Genomic DNA, 22,285 nt, shown 5'->3' with positions numbered 1-22,285 from the left:
CATTGAATATTCCCGCCGTCGTGCGGGGACCCCGGAGCATACATAAAATAAACATGTGTAAGTATAAAATATACATGAAATATATATATATAGCATTTTTAGTAGACAATTTTCATAACAAACTCATGTATACGTCTATACGACAGCAATGCAGACTATGTTTATAAACAGGCTAAAATGCTTTATTTCTATGGAGTTTTTTTTTTTTTTTTTTTAACAGTCCCTTTTAAATTTACAAGAAGAGAAAAACTTTCCATAGCCCCATAGCTGGGCCCAGGGAAAGAAGCAGTAGCAACACCAGTGAAAAAAGAGAAAAACTACATTGAAAACAATGGAGCATTATTAGCCAATAGGCTGCATGCAGGTTAACACAGCATAACCATACAATTCTGGCACCATGCCTTTAAGACCCTGAGCACCTCCAGTATCTTACCATGCCTCAGGGGTGAAGGAGAGGTGACAGTTGGTTCACAGTCAGGTCAGTTCTTTTTCCGGCTTCTTCTGAGAGGATCCTGGAGCATTGAGCTCTCAGTTTTTCTGAGTTTTTCATAGGAAAATATTTAAAAACAGCGTTTTTTCTACCTTCACTTGACATTTCACACCTTTGTCTGAGTCAAGGGATTTTTTCCTGACTGGAAAATGCCTTCTCTTTTTGTGAAGTGCCCTTCCTGTGGGAAGAAGAAGGCCCAGTCTGATCCACACTCTCTCTGTATTGTGTGTTTGCCTCAGAGTCACTGCCCTGACACCTGCAGACACTGCAAGAACATGTCAAAAAGAACTCTGAAGGACAGGGAGAAAATCAGCCTTCATGGTCTTCATGAGAGGCAGAAGACATCGTCCTCTTCGCTTCCCAGGCAGCCAACAAGCCATTCTCAGGAGAGACAGGCTAGATCATCGTCAGCTGGTAGGAAGGTGCCTGTCTGTTCCCCGTCGACGTCATCGCTGCCACCGTCGCATCGTCACAGATTGCGTCAACGGCGACACGACCAACGTCGATGGATACGAGGTCGAAGGTACATAGCCATCATAAGGGCAGATCTCCGTTGACGGCAACCCACTGATCGACATCGAGCCAGCACCGCCGTGCTCATTCGCTGTCGAAGGCCTCGCATCCCTCAACGGCACGGAAGACAACATTGAGATCGCCTCAACGGCGAGAGCAAAGACATCTGTCGTCGACAGCCCATCATTCGACGGCGAGGCACACGACATCGAGCAGGTCGCGGTCAAGGGACCACCGGTCACCGTCGAGGCGCTCGACATTGAGATCAGAGCAGTCCGTGGTACTCCCTTCGACGTCGTTGCCTCTTTCAACTTCGACCTCGACACAGGTGTTGCCTATTTCGCAAGGAGAAGAGCGTCCGCTACTGCCGGCTGATAAGAACAATCCAACAAGTCCAGTGGTCTCCATAAGGAGTGGTTCGTCTGGGCGGACGAGAGCCGCATCGTCTGGGCACATCTCGCCCATCAACCTATCACCAAGGTGGTTGGAGAGTCTTAATAAAATGGCTGCTTCTCCAGACTCTCAATACTCAAGAATGTACTCACCATCCCGACACCAACAGCGCTGACAGAACGGGCTCGTTCTGCGTCTCACCAGTCTGCCACTAGGCCTCGGCGCACTGCAACAAGATCTAGGAGCAGGTCACGCGCCCAGAGAAGATCGAGATCAAGATCACGCCGTCACAGAAGGTCTCCTTCTTGGTCCACATCGTCGGGGGCTTCAGTAAGAGGGTACTCCCCGACTCTAATAGATTCTCCACCAGCTAGAGTTTCCCTGGTGGACGACATCACAATTTTGAACGAGGTGCTTCTCAGGGGAGCACAAAAGCTGAATATTGAGGTCCCGGAGCCTTCAACCTCCTCATTCGTAATCTTTGAAACCCTGCAACACAGGGCGGTTTCAAAGAAATTGTTACCGCTGGTGCCTTGTCTTCTACAACCAACCATGGATACTTTTTAGGCACCAGTCAACCTCTGTTCAGCTCCTGCTAGGATCTTAAAGAAATACAAGGCACCTGATCAAGATCCTTTGTTTCTCAGTGCTGATCCACCACCAGACTCAGTCATATTGGCCGCAGCCCGGAAGACGCACTCAGTGGCATCATCCTCCACGGTTCCACCGGACAAGGAGAGTAGACACCTGGACTCTCTGGGGAGGAAGATGTGTGGCACGGCGGCTTCAATGATGAAGGTCTCCAGCGCCTCTGCACTCCTAGGCAGATATGATCGGTCATTCTGGGACTCACTGAGCAGGTTTACAGAAAAGCTGCCTAGAGAGAACAGGCAGGATTTTCAGGAGGTCCTTCAGGAGGAAAGTCTGGTCTCCAATCAGGTCATCAGTGCGGCAGCAGATGGTGCAGACTTAGCAGCACATGGTTACGCGCATGGGGTTTGTGCGAGAAGGTCTTCCTGGCTAAGACTCACAGGATTGAAGCAGGAAGCACAGCAGCATATCCTGAATCTTACGTTTAACAGAAACTCGCTATTTGGCACCCACACAGATGAGGAGATGGCATGTATGAAGGCGGAGGTTGACACCATGAGGGCAGTGGGCCTCGAGAGAAGGAAAGACTTCAGGCGGAGGTATAGGCCTTACGACAGGCACCCGTTCCAACAGATGGTTCAAACCCCTCATTGGTCCCAGAGGCCACAACAGAAACAAGGGCGTCCACTCTTCCAGTCTCGTAAAGCCACAAGAGACCGAGGGTCAAGCAGACCTCAGCAGTCTACCCCCAAAGCTACTGCAAAACAATGAGGATTCGTTTCCCTTAATATCGTGCACCATTCCGGTTGGGGGAAGTATCACAGCGTTCATTCACGAGTGGCGTGGCATAAAAAAAGACAAATGAGTGCTGAACATTGTAGAGAGTGGATACTCTCTTCTTTTCCGGCAACCTCCTCCTCACTTGCCACCAACCAAATCCAGTCCGGCTCACATGAGCTTATTACGCAAAGAGGTTCATGCTCTGTTACAGAAAAAAGCAATAGAAAAGGTTCCAGTCGAACACAGAGGAAAAGGGGTGTACTCCCGCTATTTTCTAGTAGCAAAGAAGGGTTGGGAAGGAGTTTTCAGACCGATTCTAGACTTGAGGCTGCTGAACAAGTAAATAAGGAAGCAAAAGTTCAGGATGCTGGCTCTTCACCAGATTTTCCCTCAACTGCATTGAGGAGACTGGATGTGCTCCATAGATCTGCAAGATGCGTATTTTCGTATCCTGATCATTCCCAAACATCGGAAATTCCTACGATTTCTGATAGCCTCCCAACACTATCAGTTCAAGGTGCTTCCTTTCGGCCTAAAATCTGCCCCTCGCGTTTTCTCCAAATGTGTAGCAACGGTAGCGGCGCATTTAAGGAAGCAGAAAATCTTCATTTATCCATACCTAGACGACTGGCTGCTGAAAGCCTCCTCTCTGGAGCAGGCGAAAAACCATCTGGACATTGTGCTCAGTGTTTTCCGATCTCTAGGTCTACAAGTCAACTACCAAAAGTCCACCCTCATCCCAACACAAACCCTCCACTACCTGGGAGCAATACGGAATACAGAGCTCGAAAGAGTGTATCCTTCGGAGGAACGACTGTTATCAATAAGGAGGAAGTGTCAAGACCTTCTGAGTTCCCACGCACCTACGGCCCGTCAGGTGACATCTCTGTTGGGCTCCATGGCCTCTTGCATTTTCATTGTCCCGAACGCCAGATTGCATATGAGGCCTCTTCAAGAGGCTCTGGAGAACAACTGGAATCAACACACAGGCCACTGGGAGGACAGAATGCTTCTTCTGATAGGAGCACGACAATCGTTACAATGGTGGATGCACAGACATCACCTGTCAGTAGGAGTTCCTTTTCATCAGCCGATCCCGTCTGACACTCTGGTAACAGATGCGTCGCTTCAGGGCTGGGGAGCTCATCTAGGTTCCCTTCAAGCTCAGGGCTTGTGGTCCAAGAAAGGAAGAGCATACCATATCAACCTGCTGGAGCTCAGAGCAGTTCATCTGGCTCTCAAGTCTTTTGCTCCATCGATTCAGGGGAAATCTCTCCTGGGGCAAACGGACAATACAACAACAATGTATTATCTGAACAAACAAGGAGGAATGAGATCCCTGCCCCTGTCTCAGGAGTCTCAGGCCATTTGGCATTGGCTCTTAGTGAGGGGAATGTCTCTTACAGCAATTCACCTCCGAGGGCAGCAAAACGTGGAGGCGGACTTCCTAAGCAGAACCCTCGAGGACGCCCACGATTGGGTTCTTCACGACAAGGTCGTCGAAGACATCTTCGTTCAATGGGGTCGGCCTCAGTTAGATCTCTTCGCAGACGAGGTAAACAAGAAATGCCCAGACTTCGCGTCCAGGTTCTACCGTCCGGGGTCTTGAGGGAATGCCCTGTTGATCGACTGGTCAGGGATATTTCTCTACGCCTTTCCACCGATTCCCCTCATACCAGCTGTGATAAACAAACTCTACAGATCCAGCACCAGAATGATTCTCATAGCCCCGCAATGGCCTTGTCAGTTCTGGTACACGGATCTCCTCAACCTATCAGAACAACCGCACAGGAGGCTGCTGTGCAGACCGGATCTCCTTTGCAGGCTGGGAGGCAGGATACTTCACCCCAACCTTCCCTCTCTGAGCTTGACGGCATGGCTCCTGAATTCCTGCAGTATGGGCATCTAGGGCTCTCGCAGGAGTGCATGAACATCTTAAAGGAGTCCAGGCGGCCTTCCACGTGGCGTTCTTACGCGTTCAAGTGGAAGAGGTTCTACATATGGTGTCGTCAGCAGGGTCAGTATCCTATTCTGGCTCAGGCGGAGGTCATATTGTTTTACCTATTCCATCTGGCGAAATCGGGTCTGCAAGTGTCATCTATTAAGGTACATTTTTCTGCCATTACAGCCTATCGTAAGTCACCTTCTCAGGAATCCTTTTTTAGAAGACCAGTAGTCAAGGATTTCTTAGAAGGTATGAAGAAGGTTTTTCCACCCATTCGAAAACCCTGTCCTCCATGGGAACTAAACATAGTATTATCTAGACTCATGGGCCCTCCTTTTGAGCCTATTCACAAAGCTTCTTTGCAACACCTTACGTGGAAGACAGGTTTTCTCGTAGCCATTACTTCAGCGAGGAGGGTCAGTGAAATTCAGGCTTTGTCCTCCAAGGAACCGTACATGGTTTTCCATGAAAATAGAGTGGTTCTACGAACTCATCCATCATTCTTACCGAAGGTGGTGTCGGTTTTTCACATTAATCAGACTATTTCACTACCAACTTTTTTCCCCAATCCGGAAACTCCTGCGGAGAAAGCTTTGCACTCTCTGGATTTGAAAAGAGTGCTAAAATTTTACTTGGATAAGACCAAATTGATTAGACGATCTCACCACCTATTTGTAAATTACGGTCATATGAGAACAGGCGATGCAGCCTCGAAACAAACAATATCTAGATGGATAGTTTCATGTATTGTTACTGCATATCAATTGGCTAACAAACAGTTATTAGCTAGGCCTAAGGCTCATTCCACAAGAGGAAAAGCGGCTACTGCTGCCCTCCTTAATAATGTTCCAATCTCTGAAATCTGTAAGGCTGCTACATGGAAGTCTGTACATACATTTACTAGGCATTACTGTTTGGACTCAGATGCCAGAGCGGATGCTCAAGTTGGGCAAGTGTCTCTGAGAAATTTGTTTGCATAGTGTATATCTTTTCCTGCACTTCTATTGGACAGTCCGCAGAGATAGGGGATGGGCTTGCTAATCTATTCAATGTTTATGACTATTGATGAGGATCCCCTGTAAGAGAAAGATAAGTTACTTACCTGTAAATCCTAGTTCTTTTCCAGGGGTATCCTCATCAAAGTCATAAACAACCCACCCTCCTCCCCAGGCGCAAGTCTCCTAGAAGTGCAGGACAGACCATCTCTCTAATCTGTTGGATACGTTGTCACGTAAAAAAGAACTGACCTAACTGTGAACCAACTGTCACCTCTCCTTCACCCCTGAGGCATGGTGGGATACTGGAGGTGCTCATGGTCTTAAAGGCATGGTGCCAGAATTGTATGGTTCTGCTGTGTTAACCTGCATGCAGCCTATTGGCTAATAATGCTCCATTGTTTTCAATGTAGTTTTTTCTCTTTTTTTCACTGGTGTTGCTACTGCTTCTTTCCCTGGGCCCAGCTTTGGGGCTTTAGAAAGTTTTTCTCTTCTTGTAAATTTGAAAGGGGCTCCATAGGAAGAAAAAAAACTCCATAGAAATAAAGCATTGGAGCCTGTTTATCAATATACTCTGCATTGCTGTTGTACACACGTATACATGAGTTTGGTATGAAAATTGTCTACTAAAAATGCTATATATATATTTTTTGTGTATATTTCATACTTATACATGTGTGTATTTTATGTATGCTCCGGGGTCCCCGCACGAGGGCAGGAATATTCAATGTTTATGACTTTGATAAGGATACCCCTGGAAGATAACTAGGATTTCCAGGTAAGTAACTTATCCATATGGTTGATTCCATGGTGGTGTGCTTCACATGCACCCCACACCATTTGTTTCCCCACAATTCCCTGCAAACCTCCAACTTTGCTTGAAATCACATATTTTCCTCACATTTTTTGATGGAACCTTCCGGAATCTGCAGGAATCCAAAAAATTCCTACCACCCAACATTGTTGCATCCATACCGATAACAATTCTGCCTTACTTGTCAGCCTAAAGATGTTTTTTTCCAAACTGCCCTTTTGGATCCGCTTTGGTTCCCCCTCATTTTCAACATGTTTTTGGCTCTTCCCTGTCACAGGAACTTGCCCCACCTAAACAAGTGAGGTATAATTTTTATCAGGAGACTGGGTGGAACGTTGGGTGGTTGAAATGTGTGCTAGTGCTGTGATCCCACACAGAAATGTGGGAAAAAGTTGATTTTTTAGCTAAATTTGAGGTTTGCTGAGGATTCTGGGTAAGAAAACACTGGGGGATCCACGTCAGTCACACCTCCCTGGACTCCCTCAGGTGTCTAGTTTTCAGAAATGTCTTGCTTTGGTAGGTTTCCCTAGATGGCTGCTGAGCCCAGGTCCAAAAACGCAGGTGCCCCCCCACAAAACCAGGTAATTTTGTATTTGATAATTTTGATGTGTCCACATAGTGTTTTGTGGGCATTTCCTGTTGCAGGCACTAGGCCTACCCACACAAGTGAGATACCATTTTTATCGGGAGACTTGGGGGAATGCTGGGTGGAAGGAAAGTTGTGGCTCCTCTCAGATTCCAGAACTTTCTATCACCGAAATGTGAGAAAAAGTGTTTTGTTTTGCAAATTTGGAGGTTTGCAAAGGATTCTGGGTAACAGAACCTGGTGAGAGCCCCACAAGTCACCCCATCTTTGATTACTCTAGGTGTCTAGTTTTCAAAAATGCACAGGTTTGGTAGGTTTCCCTAGGTGCCGGCTGAGCTAGAGGCCAAAATCCACAGCTAGGCACTTTGCAAAAAACAGCTCTGTTTTCTTTAGGAAAATGTGATGTGTCCATGTTGTGTTTTGGGGCATTTGCTGTCACAGGAACTAGGCCTACCCACAGAAGTGAGGTACCATTTTTATCGGGAGACTTGGGGGAATGCTGGGTGGAAGGAAATTTGTGGCTCCTCTCAGATTCCAGAACTTTCTATCACCGAAATGTGAGGAAAAAGTGTTTTTCTGACAAATGTTAAGATTTTCAAAGGATTCTGGGTAACAGAACCTGGTGAGAGCCCAACAAGTCAACTCATCCTGGATTCCCCTAGATGTCTAGTTTAAAAAAATGCACAGATTTGGTAGGTTTCCCTATATACCAGCTGGTCTACTGGCCAAAATCCACAGCTAGGCACTTTCCAAAAAACACGTCAGATTTCAATGTAAAAATGTGATGTGTCCATGTTGTGTTTCCTGCTGCGGGCATTAGGCCTACCCACGCAAGTGAGGTACCATTTTTATCGGGAGACTTGGGGGAATACAGAATAGCAGAACAAGTGTTACTGCCCCTGTCTTTCTCTACATTTTGGGGGTCATTACGACCCTGGCGGTATAAGGCGCTTACCGCCGTGCAGAAGACCGCCAATACACCGCCGCCGCGGCGGTAGACCGCCACAGCTATTATGACACACATCACGGAATCCGACGAATTTCAGACACCCACACAATACCGCCACACCAAAGGTCAGCGATAAACATGCGGAAACAAATCCTCCACCTCCATGCCAACAGAAACACGTCCATGCTATTACGACCCACGAATCCACGCTGTGGTCCTTCAACCGCGGTATTCCATTGGCGGTACACACCGCCGCGCTCAAAATACACACACATCTCCAAAACACCGCCACATTGGCCAATTCCAAATACATACACCTGATACACATACACACACCACTCCCACACACCCACCACAATATAAACACACACCCACATCACCCACAAACCCCTGCGACCAAAAATTCTGAGAGAAGGCGAGAGAGAGAGCACAGAATAGACAACCCCATCACACAGAGGCACACAACACCATCACCCACACAACATCCAAGCACAAAACACCACATACCACTACACTCACCACACTCATCAACACATACACCACCCCACACATCACACACACCACCCCATGTCACGCCAAAGACACCCCCGCTTCTCCGAGGAGGAGCTCAGGGTCATGGTGGAGGAAATCCTACGGGTAGAGCCACAGGTATTTGGCTCACCGGTACAGCACACATCAATAGCCAGGAAGATGGAGCTATGGCAAAGAATAGTGGACAGGGTTAACGCAGTGGGACAGCACCCAAGAAATCGGGAGGACATCAGGAAGAGGTGGAACGACCTACGGGGGAAGGTGCGTTCAACGGTATCCAGGCACCACATCGCGGTACAGCGGACTGGCGGCGGTCCCCCACCTCCTCCCCCTCAACTAACAACATGGGAGGAGCAAGTCTTGACCATCTTGCATCCTGAGGGCCTCGGAGGAGTCGTTGGAGGAACGGACACTGGTAAATCAAATCTTAACTATCACATCCCCCACCCTACCTGCATGCTATCACACACCCCCACCCTCACACCCACCCCTATCACCGAAACTCCTCACTAATGTACCCATAACACCAACTACACATCCCAACACCAAGACCTGCATGACACAACTAAGCATGGACACCCATCACTAAAGCATGCCCACTGCACATACCCAGAACACCCCACAACCATCAGCACACAACCCCACACACAGGAATGCCTGCACTGGGGTTCACGCACACCCAACCAGTGCACACCATTACACACACACATGCAATAATCATCTACTTATACCCCCGCAGGAACCCGAAGGAACGTCACCATACCAAAGGGTCCAGACAACACCACTCCACCCCCAGAAGAGGCCCACAGTGACGACAGCAGCTCTGCCCTACTGGATCTTGATGACCAGCCCGGACCATCGTGGGCCTCAGGACAGTCAGTTCCCCTTGCCCAGCCACAGCCCAACACCGAACTTCCACCCTCTGGTAACACCAGCACAGCACCCACCCAGCGGGCCCAAACCTCCCTACCCAGGACAGGTCAATCAGCGGTGTGTCCACCACTACAGGGCACCCAGGCTAACCCACCACCCCAACAACAACAGGGACCTGGGGGCAGTGGTAGTGGGCACACGGTCCAGGGGACGGAGGCACAGGAACACAGGGGAACTGGGAGGGCTGCTGTGCGACAGAGGGAGGACAGGCCAAGGGAACCAACTCTCCACGAGGCCATCTCCTCCATCATGGGAGCATACCACCACTCCCAGGAGACGATGGCCACGGTCCTGGACAAGTTGCAGGAGACCCTGCGTCTGCAGGAGGAGCAGTATTTGGGGTTCAGGGAGGAGCTGAGGACCACCGGCTCTGCCCTGGGCACCATCGTAGGGGTGCTGACGGACATTCAAAAGACCTTGAGGGACACCGTGGCACTCCAAGGGGCCCCTGATACTAGCCACGACGATGAACTGCCTACCACCTCCGCTGGCGCTAGTGGACAGGACGCCCCGCCACAGGACCACCACACCAGCACCCCATCCCCTGCAGACGGACAACCACCACGCAAGCGGGCCCTGAGATCCAGGAACAGGACAGAGCAAGATGGCAAGACCCCCGCCAGGAAATAAGACCACCCTGATTGTCCCCCCCACTGTCCCACTTTGTTACCCTGTCCAAATCGGAACTGCCCAAGCTCCACTTCCAATGGGCAGATGTGCAATGTACCTGTGAGACTAATAGACTGGACTCTGCCATGGACATTCCTCCACCATCACCCCTTTACAACCCCCCTTCATTTTTAGCACTTAAATAAACACCCTTGAAACACAAAAAAAACTGGAGTCAGTCTATGATTTGTAATTTTGTATTATCAATGACAGTGTCATAATGGGTTACCCATTGGAAGGCTAACATACCAATGTCACACATCACAAGCCCTTCAAGGATGCAAGCATTTGACACGTAGGTTACCACATTTGTGAAACTGAAAAGGAAGGGGACAACTCAGTTAACAAATAGTGAGTGAAATGTCGGTACAGGATAGAGGTAGACGTGTGAAAGTTAATGTAATGTTAAACCTGAAAATGTACTCACCTGAGTTTCACTGGAAATATTGCTGTATGACTGACTCCCTGTTGTCGTTTTCTTCTTCCTCAGCTTCATCCTCATCACTGTCCACAGGCTCCACTGCTGCAACAACACCATCATCTGGATCATCCTCCTGCAGAAAAGGCACCTGGCGTCGCAATGCTAAATTATGGAGCATGGAGCAGGCGATGATGATGTTGCACACCTTCTTCGGTGAGTAGAATAGGGACCCATCTGTCATATGGAAGCACCTGAACCTGGCCTTAAGAAGGCCGAAGGTGCGTTCGATAACCCTCCTAGTCCGCCCATGGGCATCATTGTAGCGTTCCTCTGCCCTGGCCCTGGGATTCCTCACTGGGGTCAATAGCCACGAAAGTTTGGGGTAACCAGAGTCCCCCAATAGCCATACACAGTGCCTCTGGAGTTGACCCATCATATCAGGGATGCTGCTATTGCACAGGATGTAGGCGTCATGCACAGAGCCAGGGAACATTACATTTACCTGCAAGATGTACTGGTCTGCCAAACAGACCATCTGTACATTCATGGAATGATAACTCTTCCGGTTCCTGTACACCTGTTCACTCCTGCGGGGGGGACCAGAGCTACATGGGTCCCATCAGTGGCACCTATGATGTAGGGGATCTGTCCAAGGGCATAGAAGTCACCTTTCACTGTAGGCAAATCCTCCACCTGAGGGAAAATGATGTATCTCCTTACGTGTTTCAGCAGGGCAGCCAACACTCTGGACAACACGTTGGAAAACATAGGCCTGGGACATCCCTGATGCCATGGCCACTGTTGTCTGAAAAGACCCACTTGCAAGGAAATAGAGCACTGACAGCACCTGCACGTCTGGGGGGATTCCTGTGGGATGGCGGATTGGTGACATCGGGTCTGGCTCCAACTGGCTACATAGTTCCTGGATTGTGGCACGGTCAAACCTGTAGGTGACGATTAAATGTCTCTCTTCCATTGTCAACAGGTCCACCAGCGGTCAGTACACCGGAGGATTCCGCCATCTTCTCATATGTCCCAGCTGACGGTGCCTAAGAAGGACAACAGCGAAGAAACAGTCACTAATCCTCCAGGTATGTACCCACAGTCACACACAAGACTACACCAGACAATGAACCCTTCCTGTATGTGTGTTGAGTGTAGGCCTCGGTATGTGTGACGTAGTTGAAAAATAATACATGTGGGCCCTTGAAATGGCGGCTGCCTGACCTCTAAACTGGAACAATGGGACTGTGGGGTAACAGCGCTGGTGTTGCACACCGTCGCGGTAGGCGGTCGTAGACCGCAGCGCACTGCTGCATTGGTTAACATTGGACCCTATGGGTCCCAGGAGCCAATGAACAGGTGCGCTGGCAGTGATGATGCACACCGCCACGGACGTCACCGCCATTTTCTACCTGTTCACTCACTAGATACCTGACCTTCGACAGGAGAGGACGTACACTGCTAGTGCTGCTGTGACCTCGGTCTGGAAGCGACGATGGCTGCTGCGTCTGGGGAAAGGGCCCCTGCCTTCACTGCACAGGAGTTGGAGAAACTTGTGGATGGGGTCCTCCCCCAGTACATGCTACTCTACGGTCCTCCAGACCAACAGGTTAGTACACAGGGAGCACCTTGTATGGGCTAGGCCTGGGTGGACAGGGCTGGGTGGAAGAGGGAAGGGGGCAGAGTTCATACTACAGTAAAGCATGGGAATAAATGGGCCACATGGTCAGAGTAGGGAGGGGGCCACTCACATTGATGGTGCAGTTGGTAATGACTGTTACTCTTCCCTTGTGCATGTCATGTAGGTCAGCGCCCACCAGAAGAGGGACATTTGGCGTGCCATCGCCAAGGAGGTCTGGACCCTGGGGTCCCACCAGAGACGGGGCACCCACTGCCGGAAGAGATGGGAGGACATTCGCCGCTGCAGCAAGAAGACGGCGGAGGCTCAGCTGGGGATGGCCTCCCAACGTGGGAGGGGTGCCCGTCGCACCATGACCCCCCTGATGTTCCGGATCCTGGCGGTGGCCTTCCCGGAGTTGGATGGGCGCTTGAGGACATCACAGCAGACACAAGGGGGTGAGTACAACCTCATTCTGCGGACTTTGCGTGCAGTGGAGGGGTCTGGGTGGGGGAGGTGGGTTATGGTGTCCCTAGGCCAGGGCGAGTTAGGTAGGCAAGGCCCCTCCGTAATGTAGGCCATGTGGCAGTCTACCCCACCTCAGAAGAGTGGCAAGTTGAGGTATAGTTGCCCCTGTGGCTTCCATGTGCCCAGATGTCCACCATTGCCATGTAGGCTATATCCCAGAAATTGCATGTGCAGAGGTCAGGAGCACGGCGTAATGCATGGGGCTGCTGCGTCTGTCTTGTCCGCCAACGGTAGCGGTATGCCATGCACTAAAACTCTCTTACTTCTGTCTCCCCCCCTTTTTCTGCTCTCCCTGTCCTTTTGTACATAAGCATCATCAGGCGGAAGTACAGTGGCACCGGAGAACGAGGTAGCTGCATCCCACATGGCCATGGAGGGCCACACCACAGACTCTGAATGCACCAGTGGGACGGAGGGCGAGGGGAGCTTCACGTCGGCCACCGGATCAGCAACTAGCGACATGGACTCGTCCGACGATGGGAGCTCCCTTGTGGTGGCGGCACCATCTGTGCCCACCACTTCTACAGGTACAGCCGCCACCTCCCCTACCAGCACCGCCCTCCCAGCAGCCCCTAAGCGTTCGCCCCGTGCCCGCTCACCCAGGAGGGTGGGCATCACCTTTGCCCCAGGCACCTCAGGCCCTGCCCCAGTCAACCCTGCTGCCCTCAGTGAGGAGGCCATTGACCTCCTCAGGTCACTCACTGTTGGGCAGTCTACCATTGTGAATGCCATCCAGGGTGTAGAAAGGGAGTTGCAACACAGTAATGCATTCCTGGAGGGCATTCATTCTGGTCAGGCTGTCCTTCAGCGAACCCTGCAATCTCTGGCCTCAGCACTGATGGCAGCCATTGTCCCTGTGTCTAGCCTCCCCCCTCCAACTTCCTCCACCCAGACCCAATCCCCTGTACCCCAGCCCATCCCAAGCACACCTACAGACCAGCATGCACACAAGTCAACCCACACAAGTAGCTCAAGCAAACATAGGCACCACACACACCACAGGCACTCACACAAGCACCACACACATACAGATACAGCAACATCCACTGTCTCCACTGTGTCCCCCTCCTCCTCTTCTCCCTCCCAGTGTCGTCTACACACACACCTGCATGCACCACATCTACAGGCACTAGGACTCGCACCAGGACACCCAGCACCACAAGCCGCTCACCTGCACTCACCACCTCCACTGCCATTTACACGTCCCCTGTGTCCTCTCCCAGTTTGTCTGTGACGCCCCCTCCCAAAGTACCCAAACGCCGGCAATCACTCACCCAACATCCATCCACCTCACGACAGCCTCCAGTACCTGCACCTGCACCCAAAACACCTAAAGTGACACCTCCGACAACCACCTCCTCTTCCTTCACTCCCAGACCCCCTCCAGCTACCCATCCCAGTGTCCGTCAGAAACTGTCCCTATGTCAAATTGACCTTTTTGCAACCACCCCCTCCTCCAATTCATCCGTCCCGTCGTAGCGCCTCAGCCAAAAAGCCTCCAGTACCAGTGGTGCGTGTTGCAGGATTTTGGAGTGCACCGTCTACCAGGGCAGGCAGTAGGACCCGGAGCCAAGGCACTGGCAGCACACCCCCTGTAAAGGCTCCGAAATTGGAGAGTGGACGACGGGACCGTGTCAAGACTCCTGGTGGGACAACAAGTGAAATGGGATCGAAGGCGATTGGTGAGTCAGCTGTAACTCCAAAAAAGGTGTGGAAGGTCCAGAGGAAGTCTGCCCAGCCTGTTGTGAGTGTGACGGCGGAGAAGTGCGCCATCTTTTCCGGTGGTCCAGACACAACCGCCAGCACCGTCGTCAGTGGTCAGGAGACCACCGCCAGAGTCACAGCCCAGGAGGGCCCAAGTATCGTCACTGGTCCAGAGACCACCGCCACCGCCGGAGTCACAGCCCAGGAGGGCCCAAGTATCGTCACTGGTTCAGAGACCACCGCCAGAGTCACAGGCCAGGAGGGCCCAAGTATCGTCACTGGTCCAGAGACCACCGGCAGAGTCATTGCCCAGGAGGGCCCAAGTATCGTCACTGGTCCAGAGACCACCGCCGGAGTCACAGCCCAGGAGGGCCCAAGTATCGTCACTGGTCCAGAGACCACCGCCGGAGTCACAGGCCAGGAGGGCCCAAGTATCGTCACTGGTCCAGAGACCACCGCCGGAGTCACAGCCCAGGAGGGCCCAAGTATCGTCACTGGTCCAGAGACCACCGCCGGAGTCACAGCCCAGGAGGGCCCAAGTATCGTCACTGGTCCAGAGACCACCGGCAGAGTCACAGCCCAGGAGGGCCCAAGTATCGTCACAGGTCCAGAGACCACTGGCGGAGTCCCTGCCCAGGAGGGCCCAAGTATCGTCACTGGTCCAGAGACCACCGCCGGAGTCACAGCCCAGGAGGGCCCAAGTATCGTCACTGGTCCAGAGACCACCGCCGGAGTCACAGCCCAGGAGGGCCCAAGTATCGTCACTGGTCCAGAGACCACCGCCACCGCCGGTGTCACAGCCCAAGAGGGCCCAAGTATCGTCACTGGTCCAGAGACCACCGCCAGAGTCACAGCCCAGGAGGGGACAGGATGCCACAGCCCCGCTGGCCAATGATGGAACGTCATGTCACACACCAATGCCCAGTGTAGAGAATGTCATGCCACACACCAATGCCCAGTGTAGAGATCGTCATGCCACACACCAATGCCCAGTGTAGAGATCGTCATGCCACACACCAATGTCAGTATCAGGACCGCCATGTCAAAGCACAGCTGAACAGGGCAAAGACCGCCATGGCAAAGCACCGCTGAACAGTCCTGAACCTCAATGGCAAAGCACCGCTGAACAGGCCAAAGACCGCCATGGCAAAGCACCGCTGAACAGGGCAAAGACCGCTATGGCAAAGCACCGCTGAACAGTCCTGAACCTCAATGGCAAAGCACCGCTGAACAGGCCAAAGACCGCCATGGCAAAGCACCGCTGAACAGGGCAAAGACCGCCATGGCAAAGCACCGCTGAACAGTCCTGAACCTCAATGGCAAAGCACCCCTGAACAGGCCAAAGACCGCCATGGCAAAGCACTGCTGAACAGGGCAAAGACCGTGTAGGAATGAATGGACCACCACATCAGGCATCCTTATCCCATGTGCAGCTGGGACAGTGACAGGACAGGAACTTTCACGGGGAGACGCATCCAGTCTGGGCACCAGTCCCCCTCCAGAACAAGTGGAGACCTGCATCTACTTGAGAGACTGTGGCTTTGCACTCCCCAGGATGGCACAGTGGGCAAGCCACCCACTGTAGAGACTTGAGAGACTGTGGCTTTGCACTCCCCAGGATGGCACAGTGGGCAACCCACCCACTGTATAGACTTGAGAGACTGTGGCTTTGCACTCCCCAGGATGGCACAGTGTTCAAGCCACCCACTGTAGAGACTTGAGAGACTGTGGCTTTGCACTCCCCAGGATGGCACAGTGGGCAGCCCACCCAGTGTAGAGACTTGAGAGACTGTGGCTTTGCACTCCCCAGGATACATCAATGGACATGGAGGCCCGTCGTGGATCTGGCTTCGCATTCATCTGGCTGAGGTGCCCCCCTTTCCCTTCCCCCTGAGGTGCCTGTTTTATTTCTATCTGATGCCCCGGCAGTGTTCTCTCCGATTTTGGCCAGGTATCTATTGTGGGCCTCGCCCATGCATTTTTGGACTGTTGGTGCACGGACATACATATCTGCACTACTTCTTGTATTGTATATATAATTATGACTGATTTTCATATATATCTGTATATTTTTGTATGACATGTATATTGGCACATTACAATGTTTGACCGAAATTCGCTTTGTATTTTCATTCTTCCGGGGGGATTGTGGGTTATTACTGTGGTTTTTTGTGAATGCATTGGTGTGTATGTTGTAATATGCAAGGGTGGGGGTGTTTGGTGGGTGTCCCCCTAACTTTTGCCTCCCCGTGTCGTAGGTGCAGTACTCACCGGTATCTTCTGCGCCTACTTCGCTGTTGGTCGTAAAGGAGCAGAAACACAAGGGCAGATGGTATTTGGAGTTCGGGGTCCATGGAGTCGTCGTTCCTCGTGGGATATGTTGAGATGAGCGTTTTCCCATAGCAAAAGCTGTTTCCGCCGTGTTTTTATCCACGGTGAATCCGCCCCGGAAAAGGTGGCGGATTGGCGGGTTGTAATAGTGTGGGCGGTACATTGTGTTCCGCCTGTCTGTTGGCAGTGACCGCCGCGCTGCTTGTCTGTACCGCCGTGGCGGGCGGTGTGTTAAAGTGGCTGTCTTTGTTGGCGGTTTCCGCCAGGGTCATAATTCCCGTTTTTTGTCCGTCGGCATGTTTGCGGTATTACCGCACCTTTTACACCGTCCGCCAGGGTTGTAATGACCACCTTTGTTCCTTCCAAATGTAAGACAGTATGTGAAAAAGACGTCTATTGGAGAAATGCCCTGTAATTCACAAGCTAGTATGGGGACCCTGGAGTTCAGAGATGTGCAAATAACCACTACTTCTCAACACCTTATCCTGTGCCCATGTTGGAAATACAAAGGTTTCCTTGATACCTATTTTTCACTCTTTATATTTCACCAAATGAATTGCTGTATACCCAGTACACAATGAAAACGCACCCCAAGGTGCAGCTCCTTTATAGGCTCTGGTACCTAGAGTTTTTGATGAACCTACAAGTCCTATTGTAATGGGTTCTTGGTCTATATGTGATGGGTATGTAAATGACTCTATAGGCACAGGGCTTGGTTGTTATTTCCTTTATTTGTACTCTATTTCAGGGTCCTTCTTATCTCTTTCTTTGGGGGAAAGTTTCTTCTTCTCTTCTTTTAGTTCATAACTGTGATGAGATGTATTTACTTTCCTTTAGATCGTTCCAGTGGATGTTAGTACCCCGTCTGTCTGATGGTCGAGTATGTTCAGGAGCTCGTCCCAGAAGAGGTGGACCGGTTTCCCCCAAAACAATAGAAAAGAACGGGAAAAAGGTAAGTGTAGATGTTGGTTCAGGGTTTTTATAGGGTTAGTGTGGTTGTGGGAGGGTAGGGGTGTAGGAGTGTGCTTGGGGACTAGATTTATAGTGCGTTCACCTTCCCGTGTATAGATTCTCTCTCTCTTTTTGTAGTAGTTTTGTATAGGAGGATGGTTATCTTCACCACCTCTCCTGTGAGTTAGATTGTTTCGCCTTCCCTTAAACACCTCTTCCCCAATCCTCCCTCCACTCCCTCACGGCTTCTCCCACCCTTTATCCATTCGGGTAGGAATTTTAATGTGAGTTACGATCGTACTTGAGTATGCCATGCCCCTCCTGGGACGTGGCAGCTTTCTTCACTACTGCTCGGCGTCTCTATGGGGATTTTCGGATCCGCCCGCAGCTGTTTCTCTGTTTCGGGTCTCTGCCGGTCTTTGTTCGCGGTCTCACGTCCTTCAGTATCCCCGATTTGCGTTCCTCCTTTGATTCCGGGCGTTCCTCTCTCCTCCGTCTCCGTCCACAAGTCTTCCTCCGGCTTGTCGGGCACACCAGTCTTTCGCCCCGCAGCTCTCCCTATTTCCGTCTTTGTGACTTGGCACTCCTCCTCCGACGTCACTTCCTGTTTAGTTGTTCTCTCTGCCGTACCCCCGGGGCATGGGTTTATCGACTCGGGGTTATGGTTCGTAACCGTGGCAATGGACACCCGGTTACACCTACAGTATATACACAACCGGAAGAGTCCAGCAGATGTATCAGTATATTGCTTTTGAAAATCTGACACTGAAGGAAAACGTTACAGAGTAAAACATGGAGAAAAATGACTGTTTTTTTCAACTCAATTTCAATATTGTTTTTATTTCAGCTGTTATTTTCTGTAGGAAAACCTTGTAGGATCTACACAAATGACCCCTTGCTGAATTCAGAATTTTGTCTACTTTTCAGAAATGTTTAGCTGTCCGGGTTCTACCATTGGTTTCACACCCATTTCTGTCACTAACTGGAAGGAGTCTAAAAGCACAAAATATTGTAAAAATGGGGTACGTCCCAGTAAAATGCCAAAATTGTGTTGAAAAATGTGGTTTTCTGATTCAAGCCTGCCGGTCCCTGAAAGCCTGGAAGATGGTGATTTTAGCACTACAAACCCTTTGTTGGTGTAATTTTCAGGGGAAAAAACACAAGCCTTCTTCTGCAGCCCTTTTTTCCCATTTATTTTAAAGAAGCAAAATTGTTGCTGTATTTTGGCTAATTTCTTGGTCTCCTCCAGGGGAACCCACAATCTCTGGGTACCTCTCGAATCCCTAGGATGTTGGAAAAAAAGGATGTAAATTTGGCATGGGTAGCTTATGTAGGCAAAACGTTATGAGGACCTAATCGCAAACTGACCCAAATAGCCAAAAGCACCAGAGAGGGAAAAGCCCTGACAGCGAATTGGTTGAAGTGCATGTGCTTCCCCCAAAACCTGGCAACATTGATGTATCCCCAATATTTAATTTAATATTTAATTTACATGCTAATCTCTTGTAAAGTGGAATACAGGGCCTTTAAATTAAAAGCTACTGGTGAGCTTGCAGCACTGATTGTACCACCCTCTTAAGTAGCCCTGTAAACATGTCAGGCCTGCCACTGCAGAGACTCAATAAAAGAGCTCCAAATTGGAAGAAAAATCAACAAGGTGATACTGTCTTCGCATTGTGCCAGCTTTATGTAACTCCCACTGCATTTCACATATTTCATATATTTATGTACTCATGTTCGTATCTGTCAATTATAAACACGTATTGCATTCAGTTTTGTTAGCACAAGTATATTGTTTAATGTTTATTTCAGTACAATATGATAGTTGAACAATTGTTTATATACGTAACTTAAACAGTCAACATTGTTTCATATTGTTTAATGTTTTCTATTTAAACTATCAACAATGTTTCATGGAAGCAGAAGTCGATGAAGGTATATGTTGATTGCTGCTTTTAATTACATTTAATTAAAGGGTCTGTTATTTTCAAAGCAATCTGAAACCTTAGTGTTATTACAAACATGTTTTAGGGAAAGAGGACTATTCAGTCCTACAGGGAGCTGAGAGAAAAGAACTGAGAGCTGAGATGCTAGGCGCACACAACAGGAGCTGTAAGCATCATCTCGAACGCCATGAGCAGGGATCTTGGGCCACCAGGCAGGGCTTATTGACTTGCTGGGACACCTGATCTCTTTATGCTGAATAATATCTCTGTTGTTCCATCACAGTGTGTGGGTGAAAAGCAAAGCTACCTAAGAAACATGTTTGTTGTTAAAAATGTTTGTTAGAACCTAGAAGGGAGGGTTGGAGTACAAATACAGGGAAATCCCAAATTGCTGTTATGTCACAATCACCTCTAATATTCTGTTTATTAGCCACTGCTGTTGCCACTATTCTGTTTGTTTTGGCGTCACAACTATGCACTTTTTATGAGTATGGGATTTTGATTTTACTAAATGTCATAAAGGTACATTATTAGTGAATATTCTTAAGTTTGTCTATTCATGGGAAAATGAGGTTTGAGGCCTACTAGCACAAAGTACTTCTGTAAGAGGACTGATCATTTTGAAGAATGCACTATCATCATGTAATGCTCTGGTGGTTTGCAGGTCCATAGGGTTCTCCCTCTCTAGCTAGTATGCTGACTAAGTCGGCACTGCTAGAGGGTCAAAAGATTCCAAGGTTCAGGACGTATTTCTGTAACAGTTTCAGAAAATGTATCAAAGTGGAAAAATATTCCTGACAGTCTTTAGGAGTCTGCTTGAATATGCAGGAAAGGCATGATAAAAATGGCAACCACCAAGCTCCTCCTGAAGAACAGACAAAAGAAAAGAGCCATTCCAATATTCATATAAAATATCCAAGAGAGTTTCCAGCTTCAAAAAGCGAAAACCTGGGACAAAAATAGAAATAAAGGGGGCGAAGAACATGGTGAAAATTAGGGAATGAAAGCTTTGTAAGGCATCCTTCATTTATAATTACCGTGTTTTATGTTGTCTAAAAGGAACTGACATCTAATAAAAGGACCATACCTCATCTTACATTGGAATTCTCAGAAGACATCTTATTGGACTGACCACCATCTTGGAAAGGAATTTTTGTAAGGATTAGCTACACATTCATTATGAAAATCAAGGTGGTTCCGTTGGGAAACAAAGAAGAAGCCCAAGTTTGGCATGTGTCCTACAGCACAGTGTTCAGCATGCCCCTTGCAACCATAGGCTTCTCGAGCAAAGAACAGCTCACAAAACACCTCTTTAGGCGACCATGAGTATTAACACTCCAGAATGATTCTGGCCACATTGGCGCTCAGCTTTGCAGTGAGCGCGGAGTCTCACTATGGACCACTTGTCGAAATGGTCAACGCTTCTCCCTCTTCAGCACTTACAAGGCCTATGGTAAACCTTTAACTTACATCGTGGCATGGAACAGAAAGCTTAAGGTGCTGATCATTTAATTCTGCAACCACATCTTTACTTTTATCGAATGACAATAGCAGTGGAACATAACCAAAAAGCCCACACTTTTGTTGCATCTTTAGTAAAGTGTATGTGAGTGAACATCTTTACTTTGTGAACATGAAAAACATAACCCCAGCAACATGCCATTGTGACAGCAAAATACAACAATTCAATGTACAAGGGTGATTAGTGGATAACTATGGCATTCAAACAGTACCCTCTTCACAAACAGAACAACTACAAACCAACCATTAAAATGTCATTGTGCCAGCAGAATGAAAATATACTAAAACTGTATTAACCAGACCTACTATTGAAAATGTCCATGGTATAATCCCTGGCCCCTGATATACCGCCATAAAAAAATTGTTGTCCAGCGATTTTCATTTTTGATTTGTGTATTTGGTTCATTAGAGATGTAAGTTAGCTGGGGTAGACATTGCTTATCCGGGCTGAATTATTTTGGACCACATTTTTGAAAATGGCTGATGTGTTGCAGCAATAATGTAATATTTCAGGAACCATAACGCCTATATACTTCATTTTGGTGTCAAAACATAGGTTTTGGGGGTCAAGTAGTCTTATAGCGGCAGAAAGTAACTCCTCCAGGCAACCCTTCTGCCATTTTCCAAAATGGCGGCTGAAATAGAGGAAGAAAAGACATATATAGAAATGAAACAAATAATAATGGTTTTTAATCCTTTTATGTATACACCAAAAAATGTTCATGATCTGAATATGAAAAAAATACTGTTTATCACTCCTGTTTTATACACGTTTTCATAGTTCACTTTATTTATTTGTTTTGGCAATCGCTCATGGTACATTTCCACAATGTTGAACATTTGAGAAGAGCATATCGACAGGGACATCTTTTTGTAGCTCAGGTTTTGCAACTACATGTACGTGTGAGTTCTGTGGGCAGAAGCTTTAGAAATGTTGTAGTCTTTAGCACCTTGTCAATATCTTCTCAATCAAATTCACAAAGATCTTTCTCTAAATATGCATATAATCCAAAACATTTACACATCGTCTGATCAAGCACAACGCTCTTTTAATGTGTCCATGCACAGAATAT

The sequence above is a fragment of the Pleurodeles waltl genome, chromosome 4_1 (assembly GCF_031143425.1).
Source record: "Pleurodeles waltl isolate 20211129_DDA chromosome 4_1, aPleWal1.hap1.20221129, whole genome shotgun sequence".
Classification (NCBI taxonomy): domain Eukaryota; kingdom Metazoa; phylum Chordata; class Amphibia; order Caudata; family Salamandridae; genus Pleurodeles; species Pleurodeles waltl.
This window is presented reverse-complemented; position numbering follows the sequence as displayed.